Genomic DNA, 26650 nt, shown 5'->3' with positions numbered 1-26650 from the left:
TTCAGATAATATTCTACCATCGTGTTTTTGTCACCAAAGTGATAACCTCACATTTATCCACATTATACTGCATCTGCCATGCATTTGCCCACTCACCTAACCTGTCCAAATCTGCAGCCTCTTAGCATCCTGCTCACAGCTCACACCGCCACCCAGCTTAGTGTTATCTGCAAACTTGGAGATATTACATAGAAACATAGAAAATTAGAAAATAGATGCAGGAGTAGGCCATTCGGCCCTTCGAGCCTGCACCGCCATTCAATGAGTTCATGGCTGAACATGCAACTTCAGTACCCCATTCCTGCTTTCTCGCCATACCCCTTGATCCCCCTAGTAGTAAGGACTACATCTAACTCCTTTTTGAATATAGAAACATAGAAGATGGGCATTGTCACAGAACAGCCAAACTATGACAGTTGGCATATGGACTACAATAGCGAGCTATTCATGTGGCCATCCATGTCCATTGCTTATTGCTTAATTCACCCATTTCTGCAAACACCACTCTTTCCTGTACATGTGAATTCTGATCACCTTTGTTTCTGAATGACCTCTATAATATCATTGTACAAGTGGAGTTTGCAACTTTCCTTATTCATTGTTAGAAGGATGTTGATTCAGTCAATGCCATGTTCTTCAGTGGTCTTTAGTGAAGTCAGTAAACTGACTGATTGCTGTAGTTTGCCATGCTGTCCATACTTGTGAAGTTAAGTAGAAAATCTAATTGCCAGTATACAAACTTAGGACCAGGAAAGGGCCATTGAGCCCTACAAGCCTGTGTCTTTATCATTGATCTCAACGCCATCCATCCACTTTCCCACGTAAAGCATTAAGCGCATTTATGAGGATATACTTGATTAAGATCCCTACCTCTCTAGTTTTCAACCAATTTGTGAGTTGGCTATCAGAAATTTGGATAAAGTAAATTCATCATTCTTTGTTTATGTAAAAAGTGCTCCTTTTTAAAATACAGCTGTGTCTCATTATGAGACACTAATTATTAAGGTTTTCAATTCCAAGGCTGCGCAAACAGCTGGACAGCCAGAGCTGGGGAGGGGCCCAATACACAATGCCCAAAAATGCAGACTGAGTCGTTTGCGAGTTTTTCAACCTCAGAGACAAAGCCAATTAGAAATTAATAGGAGAGTTGGGACAGCAGCTACATCATGAGGGAGTGGGTGACGTGTTAGCTGTGTCGCCTTCTGAGAAGTTCTATGTGTTGCCAGACTAGGACAGTGGCAGGTAGAGAACCAACACAAGGAGAAACCTACTTGACCTCATCATTGCCAGGCAATGATTATCTCCAACAAGCAGGAGTCTAACCACCGCCCCCTGACATTCAACTGCATTACCATTGCCAAATCCCCCACCATCAACATCCTAGGGATCACCATTGACCAGAAACTTAACTGGACCAGTCACATAAATATTGTGGCTACAAGAGCAGGTCAGAGGTGCGAGTGTCTCACCTCCTGACTCCCTAAAGCTTTTCACCATCTACAAGGCACAAGTCAGGAGTGTGATGGAATACTGTACACTTGCCCAGATGAGTGCAGCTCCAACAACACTCAAGAAGCTTGGCTCCATCCAGGACAAAGCAGCCCATTTGATGGGCAGCCCAACCACCACCTTAAACATTCACTCCCTACACCACCAGCACACTGTGGCTGCTGTGTGTACCATTACAAGATGCATTATAGCAACTCATCAAAGCTTCTTCGTCAGCACCTCCCAAACCTGTGACCCTCTACCATCTAGAAGAACAAGGGCAGTAGGCACATGGGAACACCATCACCTGCAAGTTCCCCTCCAAGTTACACACCATCCTGACTTGGATATATATCACCGTTTCTTCATCACCATGAAGAAATCTTGGCACTCCCTCTCTAACAGCACTGTGGGAGAACCTTCACCACAAGGACGGCAACTGTTCAAGAAGACGGCTCACCACCTCCTTCGCAATGGCAATTAGGGAGGGGCAATAAATGCTGGCCTTGCAAGTGATGCCCACATCCCAGGAATGAATTTTAAAAAATGCTTAAAATGTTTTAAAATAGAAATTTCTCAATATTTGATTTTGAGCCATTGAGTGAAATAAGTAACTTTATTCAAACATGCAACCATGGTGTTGAGGAAGTGGAGGATTTGTAGGAGTTACATATTACTTTTTAAAAATTAGCCAGTTTGAACAGGTCTTCAGTAACTGGGAGAAATGTCTCCATTGTTAGCTACTTACAGTCAAATTATAAATGTATGTGTAAGAAACAGATTTCCATTTTACTGTAATGAACGGTGGAAATCTTCCCCAAATATTCCTTCGCTTGTGTGTAGTGTAAACACTGGCATGGACCAGTTGGGCCGAATGGCCTGTTTCTGTGCTGTACCTTCTATGTAATTTTTCTAAGTAAAGTGCTGCTCAATATCATCTCATTTTCACTGACAGGTTTCCCTGAGCCCTGTGCTCAAGGCATTAAATTTAAATGCCTGTTTAAATCAATTTAAAATTGCTGCATTACCATGTACTAATAATATGAACAGCTGTGCTAATTAACAACCCGCCTGTCCTGACAATCTTGTCGTCTCTGGCGATCAAGTTACGTGCACGCAGCCAAATGTGTTTCCGCTAAACCTGGTAGGCAAGTTGCAAGCGCGCTTGAAACTTCTACAATTTTTCATTCCTTCCCGACACCCAATCCACCAGTTCTTGGGACTTAAAATTCCTCCCATACCGTTTAAATATCGTAAAAAGAACAAAAAAAGTATCAAAGGAATTAAAATTTGTTCCATGTTAGGAAACCGAACAGGAGTAAGTGCTGACTTCTATCGCATTGTAAAAATGTGTGTGTGTCAAAGTACTACATTCAGTTTGACAACGTTCTAGGATTTTACAAGTTTCAGGTACTTCAGAAAAGGCACAAAACAGATCCAAATCAGGTGCACACAAATATCCAAGATCCAATGTAAACTTCTGGAAGAGCTGAATTTTGCAGTTTGAATTATTAGAAGAATTTTCTTACCCCAATAATGTTCAATCCATGGTTGGGCTTGAGGAACACATCCAGCAACTACCACCTTTTTATCTTGTTCTTGAGCTTTCTTAATCGAGTTTCTGAATTACACTCAATTCCTTCATCTAATTCCTTGATGTATATTGTAAATAGCTGGGGTCCTAGCACTGAGCCCTGCGGCACCCCACTAGTCACTGCCTGCCATTCTGAAAAGGACCCGTTTGTCCCAACTCTCTGCTTCCTGTCTGCCAAACAGTTCTCTATCCACGTCAATACATTACCCCCAATGTCATGTGCTTTAATTTTGCACACCAATCTCGTGTGGGGCCTTTTGAAAGTCCAACTACACCACATCCATTGGTTCTCCTGTGTCCACTCTACTAGTGACATCCTCAAAAAATTCTAGAAGATTTGTCAAGCATGATTTCCCTTTCAAAAATCCATGCTGACTTGGACCGATCCTGTCACTGCTTTCCAAATGCGCTGCCATTTCATCTTTAATAATTGATTCAAACATTTCCCCCACTATTGATATCAGGCTAACCGGTCCATAATTATCCATTTTCTCTCTCCCTCCTTTTTTAAAAAGTGGTGTTACATTAGCTACCCTCCAGTCCATAGGAACTGATCCAGAGTCGATAGACTGTTGGAAAATGATCACCAATGTATCCACTATTTCTAGGGCTACTTCCTTAAGTACTCTAGGATGCAGAATATCAGGCCCCGGGGATTTATCGACCTTCAATCCCATCAATTTCCCTAACACAATTCCCCGCCTAATAAGGGTTTCCTTCAGTTCCTCCTTCTCTCTAGACCCTCGGTCCCCTAGTATTTCCGGTACGTTATTTGTGTCTTCCTTCGTGAAGACTGAACCAAAGTATTTGTTCAACTGGTCTGCCATTTCTTTGATCCCCATTATAAATTCACCTGAATCTGACTGCAAGGGACCTATGTATGTCTTCACTAATCTTTTTCTCTTCACATATCTATAGAAGGTTTTGCAGTCAGTTTTTATTTTCCCAGCAAGCTTCCTCTCATACTCTATTTTCCCCCTCCTAATTAAACCCTTTGTCCTCCTCTGCTGAATTCTAAATTTCTCCCAGTCCTCAGGTTTGCTGCTTTTTCTGGCCAATTTATATGCCTCTTCCTTTGATTTAACACTATCCTTAATTTCCCTTGTTAGCCACAGTTGAGCCACCTTCTCGGTTTTATTTTTACTCCAGACAGGGATGTACAATTGTTGAAGTTCACCCATGTGATCTTTAAATGTTTGCCATTGCCTATCCACCATCAATCGTTGAAATATCTTTCACCAGTCTATTCTATCCAATTCACATCTCATATGTAGGGATAGTCACTTGGGATAGGATGTCATTTGTGACTTTGATAAGAGCCATTTCAGTACTGTGGTGGGGCGAAAGCCTGATTGGAGGGATTCTAACACGATGCCCTGGGAAAGGTGGGCACAGATTTGGGAGGTGACAACACATTCAACGACTTGAGAGAAAAGGGAGGTTGGATATGGGGCAGTAGTTTGCAAGGACAAAGGAGTCAAGGCTTTTTGTTTAGAGGGGTGGTGATGACAGATTTGAAGGAGAGGAGGACAATCGCAGTACCCAAGGAGAGAGAATCTTTAACAATATCAGCTAGAATTGGAGCCAGGAAGGGAAGTTGGGTGGCCAGCAGTTTAGTTGAAATAGGTCTGAGGGAGCAGGAAGTGGGTCTCATAGAGAAGATGAGCTCAGAGAGACCATGAGGGGAGCTAGGAGAGAACCAAAGAAAGATGCAAGTTAAGAGCTAGGGCAGGGGGGAACATAAGAGTAAGTTTGGCCTTGTGGACTCGGAGAAGCGAGGGAAGTGACAGACAGCTGATCGGATGGTCTCAATCAGTGATAAAGAATTCCATGAGCTCCTTGCACTTGTTGTTGGAGGTGAAGTTGGAGGAGACGGAGGAGATGGGTTTCTGAGGATGGTTTGCAGTAGAGAAAAAATAAGTCGGGGTATCTTTGCAATCTAGGGTGATCCTGGAATAGTGAGCAGTTTTGGCAGATGAAAGCAGGTCCTGAGAGTGCTTTATGTGGTCCAGCCAGATCTGGCGGTGAATGGCTAAACCAATTGTTCGCCATATCCGTTCAAGTCTGCGTCCCTTGGACTTAAGGGAATAGAGATGAAGGCGTACTGGGGAATGGCCAGAGTGAGAGAGTGCAATGGTTTTAATGGGGACTAGAGCATGCAAGGTGCAGGTGAGGGTGTGACTGAGTAGATTGGTAGCTGCAGCAATGGTGAATGGAGGGCCAAAGAATATACAGTTGGGATTTTGAAAGTGCTGTTGAAAATGAATTGGGAGAGAGTTTTTTCCAGGGACGGACACAAAAAAAAGTACGGTTGGGAGGGGAAATAAACATTTGGATGAAGAGCAATTCAAGGAAGTGATCAGAGATGGCCTTATCTGAGATTGACATAATGGGAGTAGCGAAGCCACACGAGATCGCAAGGTGAAGCGGGTGGCCATGAATATGGGTTGGGGAGTTTACATGGAAGGAGAGATTAAGGGAGGACAGGAGGGCAGTGAACTCAGAGGAGAGGGAGCAAGATGAATTGAGATGCATTAGAAATCACCGAGGATGAAAAGTTGCTTGGTGCGATAGCTGAGGGAGGAAAACAGGAAAAATATCTTGGTGAGAAAATTGATATGATACTTGGGAGGGTGGTAGAGAACGATTATTTAAATGAGAGGCGAGAGGGGTGGAACAAGGTGAGAAGCTCAAAGGCGGAGAAAACTCCAGAAGAGTAGGGGGACAGATCTGTGTGTGATTTGGCAATATGAGCCACACTGCCACCGCGACGGTCTGGGCGGGGCAAGTGGTGGAAAGTATAGCCAGGTGGGGAGGCTTCATTTAGGGGGAAGGTGTAATCACTCCTCAGCCAGGTTTCTGTCAAGGCCATGATGTTGATGCAATTATCCACAATAAACTTATGGATGATAAGGGCTTTGTTCACAATGGAATGAATAATCTGGAAGGAGATGTGGTGAGGGGTTTTGATAACTGATCCATAGGCAGAGTCCACAGGTTCAGCATTGGGAGGGGCGAGTTGGATGGGGAGGGCTTTGGCAAGATTAATCCCCAGTGAGCGCGCTGGGCAGGAAAGTCAGTGAGAGAGTAGGATGGAGCAGTTGGGGGTGCTGCTCGTAAGGAGGCAATAACAAGTGCCTCGATGGGTTCTTTGAAGGAAAATGCACACGCAAATATTATAGGGAAAAGCTCTAGTTACATTGGCCTGGTTACATAGCAATTATTAGGATACATATATCCTGGTAAAAACAGGGGATAGGAGACAATAGAAAGGAGTCCAGAGTTAAAGTCAGAGGTCCTGTGGTGGGATAACGTTGGTGTAGATAGGGTGGAGTTGGCATAGAGCATCAATGAACTGTTATCCAGGTTCGGAAACAGGTGTAGTGGGCGAGTGAAATCCAGAAGTTATTTGAAAGGTAGAGTGTCTGAAGATGGAGGTATTTCCGTGGGAATGAAGATTTTGGTAAACCTCACAGAATAGCATATAGCATGATTGTGTTCCCTGGCTGTTGGTATCCCAGTGCTACTGCCACAATTAACTATGGAGTTAGAGGGTAACAGGCAGCCTGGATAACTATGCTGCACCTGCAAACATCACCCAATATTCCTCCTGGTCCAACATCACCACCTCAAATTGATATTGGCACACTGGGACAATCTTGCCATTGTCCCATTCTCTACTGAAAGCTTTCCCTCCTTCACACGCAGTGCTCCCCTCTCCTACCCCGGCTCCTATGTTCCCTGCAGAGCTCCCTTACATTCTCCGCCCTGCTGAGAATGTTTGTCAGTTTGGTCCAACCTCCTGCTCAGAGAGAAAGCCAGCTTGACCCATCCCCCAGTCCCTACTGAAACAGTTTGCCCATGCCCACTTCTGCTCAGAATTCATTATTATTTTGCATTGTGCCTGCACTGCTTCTTCATTATTAAAGTGACAGGTATTCTCTCCTCCTCCTCTTGTGCTCAGACTTCGGATTGGAAAAAAAACAAAGTATAAATCAAAAGGGAAGAAAATTTATATTTGAAATGAAGAAATACCAGCAAATGAAGTGTTTTAAGGAAAGCTGATGCATATTACTTAGCAAAAAGTGTTCATCAGCGTTGAGAAGAAATCTCCCTTTCTCCCTAGTGGATCCACTGAGACAATGGATCGATGCTCTGTACGACAGACTCAAAGAGATAGGTTCAAAACAATTTATTCCGGAAAATGCAGGGGAAGGTCTGTTCTTAGTTGCCCAAGACAGACTCTTCAAAAATCCAAACATCTCACCGGTCTTTATACAGATTTAACGGGCGGTCTATAATGAATCTTTTGAAGTGACAGAGATCAAGAACGCTACCGGTGACAATAACACAGATGTCTCTACAATCTTTGAAATGACAATTTAACCACCACAAATCACACAGGTGTTAGGCAAAGACAAATAATGGAATTTGTTACCACATTTGGTTCGGTCAAAGAAAACATTCTATTCACAAAGCACAGAAACTTTTGTTAACATGAAAGATGGGAATTTAGTTCGATCTCAGCACAGCGTTATTTGTTAACACATTTGTTAACATGAAAGACGGGAACTTTAGTTCAGTTAAACATTGGTTTAACCCTTATCAGACTGCCTGCTGTGTGAGCGGATCCCTTCATCTTCCTGAACATTTGGCTTCTTTCAATGTGTTATCTCTGCTTCTCAGAATGTGTTTGTTTCTACAGGTTTGATTTTATGGGCTCTTCTCAGGTGCTCCATCATTCTTTAAAAGTTAAACACACAAACTGTTTATGTATTCCTTCAAAATCTAAGATTAATTTTCCTATCTTAACCTACAACAATTCCCCCTTATGCCTTTGGCTATACACAAGTCGGCCATACCTTTGAGATTTGTTGACAAACACCTTCTGGTTTTCCTTGACTAGTGGCCATCTAGCCTGGAGTAGCATCACGTGTCTCTCCAAACTTCAAACAGTGCGCCCCTTTGTCTGTCCTCTGTTCATAAAGATTTTCTTGCCCCGAGGTTGACCTAGCCTCTATTGCCCTTACTAATCAGCGGGCCTTCCGTTATCTTGCTGCAGCACTTTGCAAACACAACAAATCACGATAAGTACATGGGATATTATCCTTATCCAAGGATGAATTTGAATGTTCGGTCCTCAGTTCCATAGGTCATCACACCATGTGGTGACCTTAATGTCCTCGATATCCTTCCAAATGTCCTGATTGTTCTGCCTGAGAGTATAATAGACCCTCTGACTCTTGGCGACTGTTTCTCGCAGTTTGACGAGGTGTTCTGGTAATGGGGGTACCTCATACCCAAACATGTTCGTTCACGTACTTGGCGAGTTCCTCCTTTATGTCTCCTGACATCTGTATCGATGTTGACTCTCGGCGATGGATATTCCTCCTTTCCGATTCTCACAGTTACTTCCGGAACAAAGCAAAATGTAGCAGTGGGGATCTGGCATTCCTACTGATTGTACTTAAAGGATCTCTGATTAATCGTTACACAGTATTCTCCGTTGCTTAAAAACGCCACGTGTATCTTTCCCCATTGTGCGCCCATGGTTTCCATGGTGCAATTTACCTGCGTACTAGTAATATTAAATCCGCAAGCCTCCTCAGGATCATAACTAATTTTATGAGGGCATATCATGGTGCCCTGATGAGTAACACATCCTTCCAATTTTGTTCCATCAAACTGTCTCCATACGTTACAGCATATGGTAACATCTTGTGATAAGCTACATACACACCTTCTCTAATAATTGTGATTTCTCTAATAATTGAGAAATTTCTTCTCTCAGAGGGTTGTAAATCTGTGGAATTTTCTGCCTGAGAGAGCTGTGGAAGCTGGGACACTGAATACATTTATGTCAGAAATAGACAGTTTATTAAACGATAAGGGGATAAGGGGTTATGGGGAGCGGGTGGGAAAGTTGAGTCCATGATCAATTAGTCATGATCTTATTGAATGACGGAGCAGGCTCGAGGGGCCATATGACCTACTCCTGTTCCTATTTCTTATGTTCTTATGTATGCAATTGCTCGCATAATTGTTTAATAAACCTCCTGACTCTATCCCTAGCCAGTCCTACATTCTCCCCTCCTGTCATTATTCCCTCAGGTAATCTCATAGCTCTACCCGCCATCAATTCGAAGGGAGTCAGTCCTGTCGTTCTATTCGGGGTGGACCTAAGTCTCATTAGAATACCGGGGAGCAAATCTGCACATCCCTTCCTGGTCTCCTCTATAGCTTTAGCTAAGGACAATTTAAGAGTTCGGTTCATTCTTTCCACCATCCCTGAATTTGCGGGTGGTATGGGATGTGGAATCGTTGCTTAATCCCTAGCAAGGCACATATTTGTTAGATTATCTTTTTAGTGAAGTGTGTGTCTCCTGATCTGAATCTAACTGGAGGGGAACACTCAAGCGAGGGATTATTTCTTCTGCAAATATTCTTGCAGTGCAATCCCTTGTGACAAACGCTTCCACAATTGATCACTCACCACTAGACAATATATTTTTCCCCTAGGATTCGGGAGGGATCCAGTAAAATCTATTTGTAGGTTTTTTCACAGTCCTGTGGGCCTTAACTGGTGTTCCATTCCTACCTTTATGGGCTTCCCGATAGTCACCTACTTAAAACAAAACAAACAGAGAATTTCTGGTTCTCTTCAAATTAAGATTTCCGATATTCAAAAGATATCATCCTCTGAGTTAAACCAGAGTTCACAGCTACCTGTGAAAAATTTAACTTCCTTAGTTTCGAAAGCTGACAAACACAGACACCATCAACCAATGTCGACTTCAGCCTACAGTCTTTTTCAGTTTAAACCTTCCAGTTAAAAATCTTACTTTTGTAAAGTCTCTGTGTTTTTATTCTCAAAATAAACATTCAGTAAAGCAACTTTGCATATAATAGCAGAGAGTTTTAAAAGTTTGGTTTGTAATAGGTTAATTAACCTCAATAACTCCGATCTTAAACTACTCAATGCCACTTGGAAAAAGGGGAGGAGCCACAGCCAAAATTCTCCAGTCCAGGCCACACTCTAAGTCTCCTCCCCACCTTTCCAGTCCAATCACATCTTTCCTGCCTTGTGATGAACAGAATTGCACACCAGTTGTGACCTAACTAGAGTTCTCTATAGTTCAAGCATGACGTCCCTGCTCCTGTATTCCATGCCTCGACTAATAAATGGAAGTATTCCATATGCCTTCTTAATCACCTTATCTATCTGGCCTGCTACTTTCAGTGACCTGTGGACCTGCACTCCAAGGTACCTTTGTTCCCCTACACTTTTCAGTGCCGTACCATTTAATGTTTGTTTTATAATCTGTTGCTCCCTGTAACTTTTAGCACTTTCCTCTGCTATATGCCTACAATTCATGGGTTGGATTCCCACTGAACATCTCTTTTAAAAAAAATTCTTCCCTGCTTTTTTTTAAAAAAACCGTCACCATAGCAACTAACTTCGACCCTCATTTTTTGCATTTCAAAAAGCAAACTTTCACACCATGTTTGGCGGAGTCTGTTGCGGTTATAATAGACTTCAGTGTCCTACCCTCCCCCCCTGTTTCTAATTAATGGGGGCTGCTGGCAGTTTTCATGTGTCCTGCCTTTCTTTCTCGAAACTGGCTACCTCATCTTTTAACCTTTTATTCTCCACCTGCAGCTTTCTTTTCCGACTCCCAACATTTTCTTTGTTCAGCGGGTGGGTCATCTGGTTTCCAATTAAGAACTTAAATTAATAATGTATTTTGTAAAATTTCATGCAGCAATGCAAGAGTTGTTTGGTGAACTAAATAAAGCAGCTGTCAGCAGAAAGAGTCAACTCCTTTGCAGCTTTGTAAGAAGACATGACTCATTATGTGACTTTGCGTAATTCTTTTTTTTAAATACCTTCCCTGATATGAGACTTGTGCTCACAATGACTGTCTCTCATCAGAGAATATGACATTTTAGATTGCCTCTAAACTTTCTAGCATTTTATAAAGGTTTCCAAACCCGACATTTAAATTTCTTTTACTGAACTAGAAATTTTCCCGTAATTTAGAATAAAATTTCCCAAACAACCGAACGCCAACTTTTATTTTTCCTCGCAAAAATGAACTAAAAATACTGAATTTGTTTTTATTTTTAACAAACCACACATTTTACACAAAGGGAAAAAGAGGGTGGAGCTTCCCTTAGCTTGTAACTCCAAGAAATTTATGCTTTTTACAAAGGGACACTAAAGCAAACGGTGCTTTTAAACGTTCAAATTGATAAATCCGTACCTGCGTTTTTAACTTAAAATCTAATTCAATTCTAAGTACACAATGAACATTTATTCATACTTTTACAGATTCTGCTTTCTTTTTAAAAGATAGGCTTTCAGACAAAATAAAAAATTCATTAAATACCACCCCAAACATTCCACAGTCAGGAAAACTTCCAAACAAACACACACTTCCACATCTTTCTCTTTTTTTCCCCTCTCTCAGCTAAGAACTTAGTAATCGACCCCCCCCAGATCCTCGATAGTTATTTCGTCCATCGGCTAAGAACTTAGTAATCGACCCCCCGTCCCTCCCCCCCCTCAAGGTCCCCAACCCATGGTTGTTTCGGCCATCCCTTTTAAATCATAAGCCTAGCGGGTTTTCTCCCTACCACTACTTTTGGGTGGTACTATGCAACTTGCGTTTCTGCTCTTTAATAAATCCGACTCTCTGGTTCACTCTATAGATACGCAGCTTTACAGTACTTTCCGACCCGATTTTAAATCGTAAGCCTAGCGGGTTTCTCCCTACCACTGCTTTTGGGTGGTTCTACGTGACTTGCGTTTCTGCTCTTTAATAGATCTGGCTCTCTAGTTCACCCTCTAGATACGCAACTTTACAAATATGTTCCGACCCCGATCGCGCCTTCTTCTGGGTCTGTCTCAAATTTGTTCGGATACCTCGGTCTTACCAGGTGACCAGTATTGGGTTGAACCTTAACTATTGGGTGGTAACTTAAAATACTCATCCCTTTTGCTTCGCCTTTGCTGGCCACACTCAGGTGCTATAAGATCCTGCCGACTGTGCCAAATGTTGAGGAGAAATCTCCCTTTCTCCCTAGCGGATCCACTGAGATAGTGGATTGACACTCTGTATGACAGACTCAAAGAGATAGGTTCGAAATGATTTATTCTGGCAACTGCAGGGGAAGGTCTGTTCCTAGTTGACCAAGACAGACTCTTCAACAATCCAAATGTCTCACTGACCTTTATACAAATTTAGTGGGCCGGTCTATAACGAATCTTTTGAAGTGACAGTGATCGAGAACGCTACCCGTGACAATAACACAGATGTCGCTACAATCTTTGAAATGACAATTTAATTGCCACAAATAACACAGATGTAAAGCAAAGGCAAATAACGGAATTTGTTACCGCATTTGATTCGGTCAAAGAAAACATTCAATTCACAACGCACTGAAACCTTTGTTAACATGAAAGATGGGAATTTAGTTCAATCTCGGCACAGCATTATTTGTTAACACATTTGTTAACATGAAAGGCGGGAATTTTAGTTCAGTTAAACATTGGTTTACCCTCATCATACTGCCTGCTGTGTGAGCTGATCCCTTCATCTTCTTGAACATTTGGCTCCCCCTTGGCTTCTTTCAATGTGTTATCTCTGCCTCTCGGAATGTGTTTGTTTCTACAGGTTTGATTTTATGGGCTCTTCTCAGCGTGCTCCACCATTCTTTAAAAGTTAAACACACAAACTGTTCGATGTATTCCTCCAAAATCTAAGATTAATTTTCCTATCTTAACCTACAACAATCAGAATCACTGTGGCTGCATATTATAAACTCTGAGTGTTTAAATAGTTTGCTTTTACTTCAAATGTACCCATTAAGTTAAGGGCATTGTTATGTATGCATGCCTACAATGTTATGATGTACTGTAACATTGAATGTACCTTCACCCGGTACACACCGTACCTGTACACCAGAGGATGCTGCTGCTGGAGACCTAAGGGCCACCTGTACACTGCAGGTAACCCAGTATAAAAGGGAGCTCACCTCTTGGTGTCCTCACTCTCGGAGCTGCAATAAAGGACTACAGTCTTCACAGTTTAAGTAACATACCCCTGCTTCATGGAGTCATTAACAGAGTGCCTACATACACAATAATTGGCAACGAGATCACGAACTACACGCACAACATGTCGAATCTCAGCAACTTTCAACAATTCACCGATGGGGAAGATTGGGATGCCTTCGTGAAAAGGTTAGAACACTTCTTCATAGACAAGGACCTGGATGGGGACACACTGGCTACACTGCCAAACAAGCGCAGGGCCATCGTGCTTAGTAGTTGTGGGCCCACTATCCACGGCCTCGTCAGGGACTTGCTAGCCCCAGCGACGACAACAACCAAGAGCTATGGGGAACTTGTAATCTTAATACAGGAGCAACTAAAACCCAAAGAAAGCATCCTGACAGTCAGGCACCGGTTCTACACTCACCGGCGACCCGAAGGCCAAGAAATTGTGAAGTAATCTGCAGATTTACGAAGATTGGCTGCACCGTGTGATTTTGGCGACCACCTTAACGAAGCAGTAAGGGACATATTTGTTATCGGAATTGGCCACGAGGGCCTCCTCCACAAGCTGCTCTCTGTGGACATCACAGCCACCCTGCAGAAGGCAATTAATGTGAGCCAGGCCTACATGATTTTGGTCAGCGACTCCAAGCGAATGATGACCCACACCCAGGACGCTAAACTGATGAACGCAGTGAACCGAATGGCAACTTCTAAAGGCAGAAACGCTGCCCCGAGTCCCGCAACCCTGAGTCCGCCACATGGGGCCAACCGGCTAAACCTGTGCGGTCACTGTGGAGGAAACCACAGGACCTACCAGTGCCACTACAAAGATTATACCTGCAAAGGCTGCAACGCGAAAGAGCACCTTCAGAGAATGTGCAGGAAAAGCTTTACTCACCACGTCGCTGAAGAGTTGGCTGATCACCTGGGCTCCGACACAGATAGAAACATAGAAATATAGAAAATAGGTGCAGGAGTAGGCCATTTGGCCTTCGAGCCTGCACCACCATTCAATAAGATCATGACTGATCATTCACCTCAGTATCCCTTTCCTGCTTTCTCTCCATACCCCTTGATCCCTTTAGCCATCAGGGCCATATCTAACTCCCTCTTGAATATATCTAACAAACTGGCATCAACAACTCTCTGCAGTAGAGAATGCCACAGGTTAACAACTCTCGGAGTGAAGAAGTTTCTCCTCATCTCGGTCCTCAATGGCTCACCCCTTATCCTTAGACTGTGACCCCTGGTTCAGGACTTCCCCAACATCGGGAACATTCTTCCTGCATCTAACCTGTCCAGTCCCGTCAGAATTTTATATGTTTCTATGAGATCCCCTCTCATTCTTCTAAACACCAGTGAATACAGGCCCGGTTGATTCAGTCTCTCCTCATATGTCAGTCCTGCCATCCTGGGAATCAGTCTGGTGAACCTTCGCTGCACTCACTCAATAGCAAAAACGTCCTTCCTCAGATTAGGAGACCAAAACTGAACACAATATTCCAGGTTAGGCCTCACCAAGGCCCTATACAATTACATTAAGACCTCTCTGCTCAAATCCCCTAGCAATGAAGGCCAACATACCATTTGCCTTCTTCACCGCCCGCTGTACCTGCATGCCAACTTTCAATGACTGATGTACCATGACACCCAGGTCTCGTTGCACCTCCCCTTTTCCTAATCTGCCGCCATTCAGATAATATTCTGCCTTCATGTTTTTGCCACCAAAGTGGATAACCTCACATTTATCCATGCATCTGCCATGCATTTGGCCACTCACCTAACCTGTCCAAGTCACCCTGCAGCCTCTGAGCATCATCCTTACAGCTCACACCGCCACCCAGCTTAGTGTCATCTGCAAACTTGGAGATATTACACTCAATTCCTTCATCTAAATCATTGATGTATATTGTAAATAGCTGGGGTCCCAGCACTGAGTCCTGCAGCACCCCACTAGTCACTGTCTGCCATTCCGAAAAGGACCTGTTTATCCCGACTCTCTGCTTCCTGTCTGCCAAACAATTCTCTATCCACGTCAATACATTACCCCCAATGCCATGTGGGATCTTGTCAAAAGCCTTTTGAAAGTCCAAATACACCACATCCACTGGTTCTCCCTTGTCCACTCTACTAGTTACATCCTCAAAAAATTCTAGAAGATTTATCAAGCATGAGTTCTCTTTCATAAATCCATGCTGACTTGGACCGATCCTGTCACTGATTTCCAAATGCGCTGCTATTTCATCTTTAATAATTGATTCCAACATTTTCCCCACTACTGACGTCAGGCTAACCGGTCTATAATTCTTCGTTTTCTCTCTCCCTCCTTTTTTAAAAAGTGGTGTTACACTAGCTATCCTCCAGTCCATAGGAACTGATCCAGAGTCGATAGACGGTTGGAAAATGATCACCAATGCATCCGTTATTTCTAGGGCCACTTCTTTAAGTACTCTGGAATGCAGACTATTAGGCCCTGGGGATTTATCGGCCTTCAATCCCATCAATTTCCCTAACACAATTTCCTGACTAATAAAGATTTACTTCAGTTCCTCCTTCTTGCTAGACCCTCGGTCCCCTAGTATTTCCGGAAGCTTATTTGTATCTTCCTTCGTGAAGACAGAACCAAAGTATTTGTTCAATTGGTCTGCCATTTCTTTGTTCTCCATTATAAATTCACCTGATTCTGACTGCAAGGGACCTATGTTTGTCTTCACTAATCTTTTTCTCTTCACATATCTATAGAAGCTTTTGCAGTCAGTTTTTATGTTCCCAGCAAGCTTCCTCTCATACTCTATTTTCCCCCTCCTAATTAAACCCTTTGTCCTCCTCTGCTGAATTCTAAATTTCTCCCAGTCCTCAGGTTTGCTGCTTTTTCTGGCCAATTTATATGCCTCTTCTTTGGATTTTACACTTTCCCTAATTTCCCTTGTTAGCCATGGTTGAGCTACCTTCCCCATTTTATTTTTACTCCAGACAGGGATGTACAATTGTTGAAGTTCATCCATGTGATCTTTAAATGTTTGCCATTGCCTATCCACCGTCAACCCTGTAAGTATCATTTGCCAGTCGATTCTAGCCAATTCATACCATCGAAGCTACCTTTCCTTAAGTTCAGGACCCTAGACTCTGAATTAACTGTGTCACTCTCCATCTTAATAAAGAATTCTACCATATTATGGTCACTCTTCCCCAAAGGGCCTCACACAACAAGATTGCTAATTAGTCCTTTCTCATTACACATCATCTATTCTAGGATGGCCAGCCCTCTAGTTGGTTCCTCGACATATTGGTCTAGAAAACCATCCTTAATACACTCCAGGAAATCCTCCTCCACCATATTGCTACCAGTTTGGTTTGCCCAATCTATATGTAGATTAAAGTCACCCATGATAACTGCTGTACCTTTATTGCACGCATCCCTAATTTCTTGTTTGATGCCGTCCCCAACCTCACTACGACTGTTTAGTGGTCTGTTCACAACTCCCACTAGCATTTTCTGCCCTTTGTTTTTCCGCAGCTCTACCCATACAGATTCCACATCATCCAAGCTAATGTCCTTCCTTACTATTGTGTTAATTTCCTCTTTAACCAACAACGCTACTCTACCTCCTTTTCCTTTCTGTCTATTATTCCTGAATGTTGAAGACGAAACTGCTCAAACCCTGGAAGATGAGTATGGAATTTATACCTGCTCCACCGAAAGTTCCCCGTGGAAGATGGAAGTAGACATTAACGGAGATCCAGTTTCAATGCAGATCGACACAGGGGCGAGCCAGTCTTTGATGAGCCAGACGACCTTTGAAAAACTTTGGATCAATCCCGCCAAACGAGCAAAACTGTCTCCTGTCCAGGCGAAGCTGCTCACCTGCACCAAAGGCAAAATCCCAGTCGTTGGCTGCGTAGACGTCCAGGTCTCCGAGGGCGGCGTGATGAACAAACTCCCCCTGTGGATCATTGCCGGCGATGGTCCAACGCTGCTGGGAAGAAGTTGGATGAAGCAGGTCCAAGTCAGTCGAAGTGCCGACGGCCTCCAGGCTCCAGCAATCCACATCCCACGCAATCCCAAACTTGGATCCATCACTGCACCTAGAAATTCTACTGGCCAGCTTGACTGCGCGGCGACAACTTCACAACACCGTGGTGAGATCACCAAAACCGAACGTCCAGACTTCACCTTCCGGGCCGTGGCAGAACTCCAAGGGAAGAATATCATTGTAAAAAGTGGATTCCCGATGTCTATGGCTGCACCTGAGAAGGAAAAAAATCACCGCAGCCTACCTGGAGGAAAGAGAGAGAAGATGGCGGCCGCACCACGAGGCGAAGAATGTAAAATCAAAATGGCCGCGACCAGACTACGAGGGGCAGCATTGGAGGAGCGACACATGGCATTGACTGGTGAACCAGATTGGAAGGCCCCCTTAAAGGAGACCGGTAACCCAAAGAATTTAAAGGAACAGTTTCACTCTAAAGATGACAAGGGCTTTAAAGTTAAAAATGCAGTTAGCGAATGCAGGTATGATAATGTAACGTCGAATTGTGAAGCCAGAGTAACTGATGAGAAAAATGAAATGAATGCTTGTGTAAGTAATGTTAAGAACAAGTTTGTAATGCTTAATGATGATAGAAATTTTAAAATGACAAATGTAACCATATATGGAGAGACCGAGATACAAGAAAGTGATGTAAATGCTGTAAGTTACAATGTAAAGAGAGATAACAGTGTAGATTCAACGATGTATGATTGGAGCCAATGTGTCATGTATACTGGAAGTAGACTGTTAAAGGACACCGGGTTCTACAGGGACAATGTAAATCACAGAGGAATCCCCCCGTGGGAGACCCATCAGATCCAGCGGGCTACCTGACCATGTAGCCTGGACTTTTGGGACAAATGTGATGCCCCAGGAAGGGCTCACACACACTCAATGGGAGCAGACCCACTGCAGGGACAGCGGTCAATGGGCAGCACAGCCACCACCACTGGTGACCTGCCCCAGATTGGCCTTACACCCTCTGGCCACCAGGGCCAACACCAGGAGCGAGAGGCCAGTACCCTCCAGCTTCCCTAGCGGACCCTGGGATGACCAGACTTTCATCACAATGGAGGCCCTGCCCACCACCACACACTTACTCACGTTACAGAGTATGTACCCTACCCACTGCTGCACTGGCTCTCCAACTGAGGGATCCCACAACAATAACACCCACATGTTCTGTGTGGGGGGGGGGGATGTATGAGGCCAGCCTCAAGCACAGGGATCACACCTGGCACCTATACAACCCTCACCACAACCTCCCATAGCCCACCACTGACCACCTCCCCAGGTCATGGCAATAAGGACTTGAAAAATGCTTCGGGGCGAGTGTTATGTATGCATGTCTACAATGTTATGATGTACTGTAACACTGAATGTACCTTCACCCTGTACACACCTTACCTATACACCAGAGGGTGCTGCTGCTGGAGACCTAAGGGTTACCTGCACACTGCAGGTAACTCAGTATAAAAGGAAGTTCACCTCTTGGTGTCCTCACTCTAGGAGCTGCAATAAAGGACCACAGTCTTCAGAGTTTAAGTACCATACCCCTCCCGAATGGAATCAGTAACAGAGTGCCTACATACACAATAGGCATATTCTAGATATTGGTTACACAGAACCAGACAAAGTAAGCTTCAAATAAGAGAGAGAAACACATTTTGTGAGAAATGCTTGAATTTGTTGCTGGAATTCATATTACAATCCCGACAAATCATGTGGATCGCTGCTGGATCCAGACTAAGGGTGTGAAATGTAAGCACAGATAAGCTTAATGCTTTTGTTTTACCCTGGAACAGATCTAATGTTTGATTGATTACTGACCCTGGGCTATGTAATTAAGTATACATTGGAGGAGAATTTATTTGTGTGCACAGGACTATGCATGATGCATTGATTTTAGGCCTCAGACTGCCTGATCTTCATTCTGGTGTTGAATGTCACACAGACTGAGCACCGAAGAAGACAGAAACCCTGTTTATTATTGTAAGAGAAATTTGGCATTAGGGGTACCAGCAGGACAAGGGTTAAAGTGCTGGTTCCTGCATAAGGAGGCAAAGGCTTTTCTTCTCACGCCTTGTACATTCCAGCTCCAAGGCTCCAGAAGGTACAGTTATGGGTTGGGATACCAGATAGTATTCCAACATGGAATGTCAATAGGAGAGAACCTAAACAGACCGCTGATAAGGCGGTGAGAAGAGACCAGAGAGAGACTTCATGGCACCAAAGGAAATGTATAACAAAATCCAACATAATGATACCATTCTGGGAACGGTCTAAGACGGTCACGAGATCATGGCCTGTCAGTCAGAGCTCATGACCTGTCAATCCGGAGTAGTACTGATAAGGTACTTATTACTGATAAGGTAATTATTAGAGAAGTAGCGCTGATAAGGTAGTCCAATTAGCTGATAAGGTAGTCCAATTAGAGATCTAGGGAGGTCTTGTCCGGGAACAGAGGGGTTTTTGAAATGTATAAAAGTTATATGATTGTGCTGTTCGGGGAGCATCTCTACTCACAGGCGGCTGTGATGCGGGTTGTTCCCGGACGTTCGTAATAAAGATCGTTATACTTTGCCATCCGTCTCTGTCTGCTAACTTCGAGAATCGCCACGTGGGCTGGGGCGAGCGTCGACCCTCTATATCAGTGGGCCTGCTCGTGGGAAAAGAAGCCTTCCTTCTCTCCCCCAACAATTATACCACTCAGATGGAGCTACCGATGTTCAAACTAGCAGTTTCACAAAATCTGAAGCTGGTCTCTATTCCAAGGCTAATGGGAACATTACATGCATCCACTCAAACAAATTAGGTGAGGGAATCTCAGTGCTGGAGAATGGAATATTTTCCACTTTCTTAGCACAACCGGAAGCACAATAAAGTTCCTCTACTTGGGACCTAGCCACAGCCTCAGAAGAAAATGTTATTACACCAATATAACCTTTCCCAATTTCTGCTACCTGTCATCATATTTTGTGATTTAGATTGTTACTTACAGAAATGACTGCTGAATTATCAGTAATTTTGTGCTGTGGATGGAGAAATGCAAAAACCACATTATATGGATGTTGGGTTGATTAAAACGCACATCCCAAAACTAAAGCTGCCCATAAAGATCTAGTGATCGCTTTGGCGTGGATTTCACCTCACCCGACGTTAATTTGAATCTGGCGCCAAGTCTAGGGGAACTCTAGCGCCCAGCGACAGTGATGTCAGCAAACTGGCTAAGCAGCCAGTCACATTGAAGAATGCTCACGGACAGCAAATCAGGAATAAAGATTGGGGCATACACATGGGATTAAAGAAGAAGCTGAACTATCAAACATACTTAAAATATATATATCAAAAACCATGGAATTATCATTATGGAAAAATTTGACATTCGACAAATATAAAATTAGTTTTTCAGGGCCAGAACAATTGTTCAGCAGCAGCAGTATGCCTTTAAAAACCCAGTTACACCTCATTGAACAAGGCATAACTTTTGGGTTTTTTTTAACAGCGATATTAGAGCGTGAAAGTTGAAGTTCTTGACAGTTCTGTGATTTCAATTGACTGCCGGCTGTGGGGTCTTCAGCAGCGTGCTCTGTGGAGGAGCAGGGAATAACTGACAGTAACTTCTGGATTTCCACGTTTAACTCTGCATGTACGGACACCAGAAGTTGCTGTCAGTTTCACAGTTGTGATGAAGGCGAACGCTGGCAGTTTTGCGTTATTACAAACATAAATTATGTGTTATATGTAATATTGCTGCCGTTAAAAAATAGCATATTTTCTGGGGTTTTGATAGGGCAAGTAAGGAGAAACTATTTCTTCTGGTAAGTGGGTCATTAACCAGAGGTCTCAGATTCAAAATAATTGATTAAAGAACAAGAGGGGAAATGTGGACAAATGTCTTCACACGGAAGGTTATTAAGATCTGGGATACTCTATCTGAAAGGGTGGTGGAATCAGATTCCATCGGAACTTCCAAAAGGCAATTGGATAGATACTTGAAGAGAACTAATTTGCAGGGTTAAGGGGAAAAATCTGGGATGTGTGACTGAATTGGACAGCTCTTTCAAAGAGCTGCATTAGATGTGATGGGCCAAATGGCCTCCTTCTGTGCTGTCAAATTCTATAAGAACATAAGAAATAGGAACAGGAGTAGGCCATAAGGCCCCTTAAGACTGCTCCGCCATTCAATAAGATCATGGCTGATCTGATCATGGACTCAGCTCCATGTCCCCGCCTGCTCCCCATAACCCCTTATCGTCGAAGAAACTGATTATCTCTGTCTTAAATTTATTCAATGTCCCAGCTTCCACAGCTCTCTGAGGCAGTGAATTCTACAAATTTACAACCCTCAGAGAAGAAATTTCTCCTTATCTCTGTGTTAAATGGGTGGCCCCTTATTCTAAGATCATGCCCTCTAGTTCTAGTCTCCCCCATCAGTGGAAGCATCCTCTCTGCATTCACCTTGTCAAGCCCCCTCATAATCTTATATGTTTCAATAAGATCACTTCTCATTCTTCTGAATTCCAATGAATAGAGGCCCAACCTACTCAACTTTTCCTCATAAGTCAACCTCCTCATCCCCGGAATCAACCTAGTGAACCTTCCCTGAACTGCCTCCATAGCAAGTATATCTTTTCGTAAATATGTAAACCAAAACTGCATGCATTATTCCCGATGTGGCCTCACCAATGCCTTGTATAGCTGCTCTGCTTTTATACTCCACCCCTATGTAATAAAGGCCAAGATACCATTGGCCTTCCTGATCACTTGCTGTATCTGCATACTATCCTTTTGGGTTTCATGCACAAGTACCCCCAGGTCCTGCTGTACTGCGGCACTTTGCAATCTTTCTCCATTTAAATAATAACTTGCTCTTTGATTTTTTTCTGCCAAAGTGCATGACGTCACACTTTCCAACATTATACTTCATCTGCCAAATTTTTGACCACTCATTTAGCCTGTTTATGTCCTTTTGCAGATTTTTTGTGTCCTCCTCACACGTTGCTTTTCCTCCCATCTTTGTATTGTCAGCAAACTTGGCTACATTACACTCCGTCCCTTCTTCCAAGTCGTTAATATAGATTGTAAATAGTTGGGGTCCCAGCACTGATCCCTGCGGCACCCCACTAGTTACTGGTTACCAACCAGAAAATGAACCACTTATCCCTACTCTCTGTTAGTTAGCCAATCCTCTACCCATGCTAATATATTAACCCAACCCCGTGAACGTTTATCTTCTGCAGTAACCTTTTATGTGGCACCTTGTTGGGGTAAAAAGGAGGCTTCTCTCCTCCAAGGTGGACTAACTGATATAGTTAATCGACACTTCGCCCATCTCCCACTGTATAACGACCACGGAAGTAAACAAACAAAATCCCAGGTTCAACCGACTTTTATTTAGAGCAATTGCAAGGGAAGGTTCAGTCGTGGAACCTCCGAAATACAAGAGTTTTCAAGTACAATTTATACAGGTTTTAGAGAGGAGCTATCCTCCTACAAAATCATCGATAGGTCTATTGCTAAGCTACAGCGAAGTTACATTGATTTGTCGACTCTTGTCAGATGGGCTCTGAGTGGTACATGCAACTGTCCATCTCTCATCATTGTTTTATTCCATTTTGCCCTCTACCCCAGTCTATCCAACGCCTAGTGTGGCTGTACTGGCTTCCTTATCTCTTCCTCAGGGACTTCTAAACAAAACTGCTGACTTCGGCTGTTTAAGTGTTACTAAGGTTAAGCTATAGTTTAATGCGTATAAGTGTGCTATACCTACAAACCGGACGTTCTGCACCTCGGCAGGACCGGAACCAATGTCCTAGGGGGAGTGTTTGCTAGTGCTGTTGGGGAGGAGTTAAACTAATATGGCAGGGGGATGGGAACCAATGCAGGGAGACAGAGGGAAACAAAAAGGAGACAAAAGCAAAAGACAGAAAGGAGATGAGTAAAAGTGGAGGGCAGAGAAACCCAAGGCAAAAAACAAAAAGGGCTACTGAATATAAAGGGGCTGCAGGAGGGGTCAAAACTAAAAATCATGGTTTAAAAACTAGTTTTAAAACACTCTACCTAAACGCACGCAGCATTCGAAATAAAGTAAATGAATGGACGGCACAAATCATTACAAATGGGTATGATTTGGTGGCCATTACAGAAACGTGGTTGCAGGGTGGCCAAGACTGGGAATTAAACATACAGGGGTATTTGACAATTCGGAAAGATAGACAAGAAGGGAAAGGAGGTGGGGTAGCTCTGTTAATAAAGGATGATATCAGGGCAGTTGTGAGAGACGATATTGGCTCGAATGAACAAAATGTTGAATCATTGTGGGTGGAGATTAGAGATAGTAAGGGGAAAAAGTCACTGGTGGGCGTAGTTTATAGGCCCCCAAATAATAACTTCACGGTGGGGTGGGCAATAATCAAGGGAATAATGGAGGCATGTGAAAAAGGAACGGCAGTAATCATGGGGAATTTTAACCTACATATCGATTGGTCAACTCAAATCGCACGGGGTAGCCTTGAGGAGGAATTCATAGAATGCATACAGGTTTGTTTCTTAGAACAGTATGCTACAGAACCTACAAGGGAGCAAGCTATCTTAGATCTGGTCCTGTGTAATGAGACAGAAATAATAAACGATCTCCTAGTAAAAGATCCTCTCGGAATGAGTGATCACAGTATGGTTGAATTTGTAATACAGATTGAGGGTGAGGAAGTAGTGTCTCAAATGAGCGTACTATGCTTAAACAAAGGGGACTACAGTGGAATGAGGGCAGAGTTGGCTAAAGTAGACTGGAAACACAGACTAAACGGTGGCACAATTGAGGAACAGTGCAGGACTTTTAAGGAGCTCTTTCATAGTGCTCAACAAAAATATATTCCAGTGAAAAAGAAGGGCGGGAAGAGAAGGGATAACCAGCCGTGGATAACCAAGGAAATAAAGGAGAGTATTAAATTAAAAACCAATGCGTATAACGTGGCCAAGGTTAGTGGGAAACAAGAAGATTGGGAAAATTTTAAACAACAGCAAAGAATGACTAAGAAAGCAATAAAGAAAGCAAAGATAGATTACGAAGGTAAACTTGCGCAATACATAAAAACAGATCGTAAAAGCTTTTACAAATATATAAAATGGGAAAGAGTGACTAAAGTAAATGTTGGTCCCTTAGAAGATGAGAAGTGGTTTTGATAATGGGAAATGTGGAAATGGCTGAGACCTTAAACAATTATTTTGCTTCGGTCTTCACAGTGGAAAACACAAAAACCATGCCAAAAATTGCTGGTCACGGGAATGTGGGAAGGGAGGACCTTGAGATAATCACCATCACTTAGGGGAGTAGTGCTGGACAGGCTAATGGGACTCAAGATAGACAAGTCCCCTGGTCCTGATGAAATGCATCCCAGGGTATTAAAAGAGATGGCGGAACTTATAGCAGATGCATTCGTTATAATTTACCAAAATTCTCTGGACTCTGGGGAGGTACCAGCGGATTGGAAAGCAGCTAATGTAACGCCTCTGTTTAAAAAAGGGGGCAGACAAAAGGCAGGTAACTATAGGCCGGTTAGTTTAACATCTGTAGTGGGGAAAATGCTTGAAACTATCATTAAGGAAGAAATAGCGGGACATCTACATAGGAATAGTGCAATCAAGCAGACGCAGCATGGATTCATGAAGGGGAAATCATGTTTAACTAATTTACTGGAATTCTTTGAGGATATAACGAGCATGGTGGATAGAGGTGTACCGATGGATGTGGTGTATTTAGATTTCCAAAAGGCATTCGATAAGGTGCCACACAAAAGGTTACTGCAGAAGATAAAGGTACGTGGAGTCAGAGGAAATGTATTAGCATGGATAGAGAATTGGCTGGCTATCAGAAAGCAGAGAGTCGGGATAAATGGGTCCTTTTCGGGTTGGAAATCGGTGGTTAGTGGTGTGCCACAGGGATTGGTGCTGGGACCACAACTGTTTCCAATATACATAGCTGACCTGGAAGAGGGGACAGAGTGTAGTGTAACAAAATTTGCAGATGACACAAAGATTAGTGGGAAAGCAGGTTGTGTAGAGGACACAGAGAGGCTGCAAAGAGATTTAGACAGGTTAAGCGAATGGGCTAAGGGTTGGCAGATGGATTACAATGTCGGAAAGTGTGAGGTCATACACCTTGTGGAAAAAAAAACAGTAAAAGGGAATATTATTTGAATGGGGAGAAATTACAACATGCTGTCCCTGTGCATGAAACTCTTTTTGGGGAAATTACAACATGCTGTCTCTGTGCATGAATCCCAAAAAAAGTTAGTTTGCAGGTGCAGCAGGTAATCAGGAAGGCGAATGGAATGTTGGCCTTCATTGCGAGAGGGATGGAGTACAAAAGCAGGGAGGTCCTGCTGCAACTGTATAGGGTATTGATGAGGCCGCACCTGGAGTACTGCGTGCAGTTTTGGTCACCTTACTTAAGGAAGGATATACTAGCTTTGGAGGGGGTACAGAGACGATTCACTAGGCTGATTCCGGAGATGAGGGGGTTACCTTATGATGATAGATTGAGTAGACTGGGTCTACTCGTTGGAGTTCAGAAGGATGAGGGGTGATCTTATAGAAACATTTAAAATAATGAAAGGGATAGACAAGATAGAGGCAGAGAGGTTGTTTCCACTGGTCGGGGAGACTAGAACTAGGGGGCACAGCCTCAAAATACGGGGGAGCCAATTTAAAACCGAGTTGAGAAGGAATTTCTTCTCCCAGAGGGTTGTGAATCTGTGGAATTCTCTGCCCAAGGATGCAGCTGAGGCTAGCTCATTGATTGTATTCAAGTCACAGATAGATAGATTTTTAATCAATAACGGAATTAAGGGTTATGGGGAGCCGGCGGGTAAGTGGAGCTGAGTCCACGGCCAGATCAGCCATGAGGCTAGCCCCTCGAGCCTGCTCCGCCATTCAAAAAGATCATGGCTGATCAGGCTCGAGGGGCTAGGTGGCCTACTCCTGTTCCTAATTCTTATGTTCTTATGTTTTATGTTCTATACCTATATAAGCAAGTATTACATACATAGGCAATTTATAAGTTTACTACCTTCAGCATAATTCTGACCCCCTATTTGCAACTTTTCCAATTTATCCCTTACAATTCCCCCCCCTAATGGCCCTTGGCTATATGCCCAAGACAGGCCATTTCCCAACTAATACCTCATAGGTGAGCTTCCAGGATTGTCCTTTCGCTTGGGTAGCGCTACTTTCCGAGCTGCAGGATCTACCTGTTGACTTTCCCATCAAGGTTATACTAAGTAAGTCCTGTGTGGTGGACGGTCTGATTTCCCTTTATTCAATGTTTTAACTATAGTATGGGCTAGGGCCTGCCTCTTACGTCGGTTACACCTTTTTACAGGATAATACTAGCAAGATGAGTTCCCTTGCACTACAACCAGTACATTTAGTCCAGCTTAGTTCGTGTATAAGTCCTTTTTAGCCAACATTTTC

This window comes from Pristiophorus japonicus, chromosome 10 (assembly GCF_044704955.1).
Source record: "Pristiophorus japonicus isolate sPriJap1 chromosome 10, sPriJap1.hap1, whole genome shotgun sequence".
NCBI lineage: Eukaryota > Metazoa > Chordata > Chondrichthyes > Pristiophoridae > Pristiophorus > Pristiophorus japonicus.
This window is presented reverse-complemented; position numbering follows the sequence as displayed.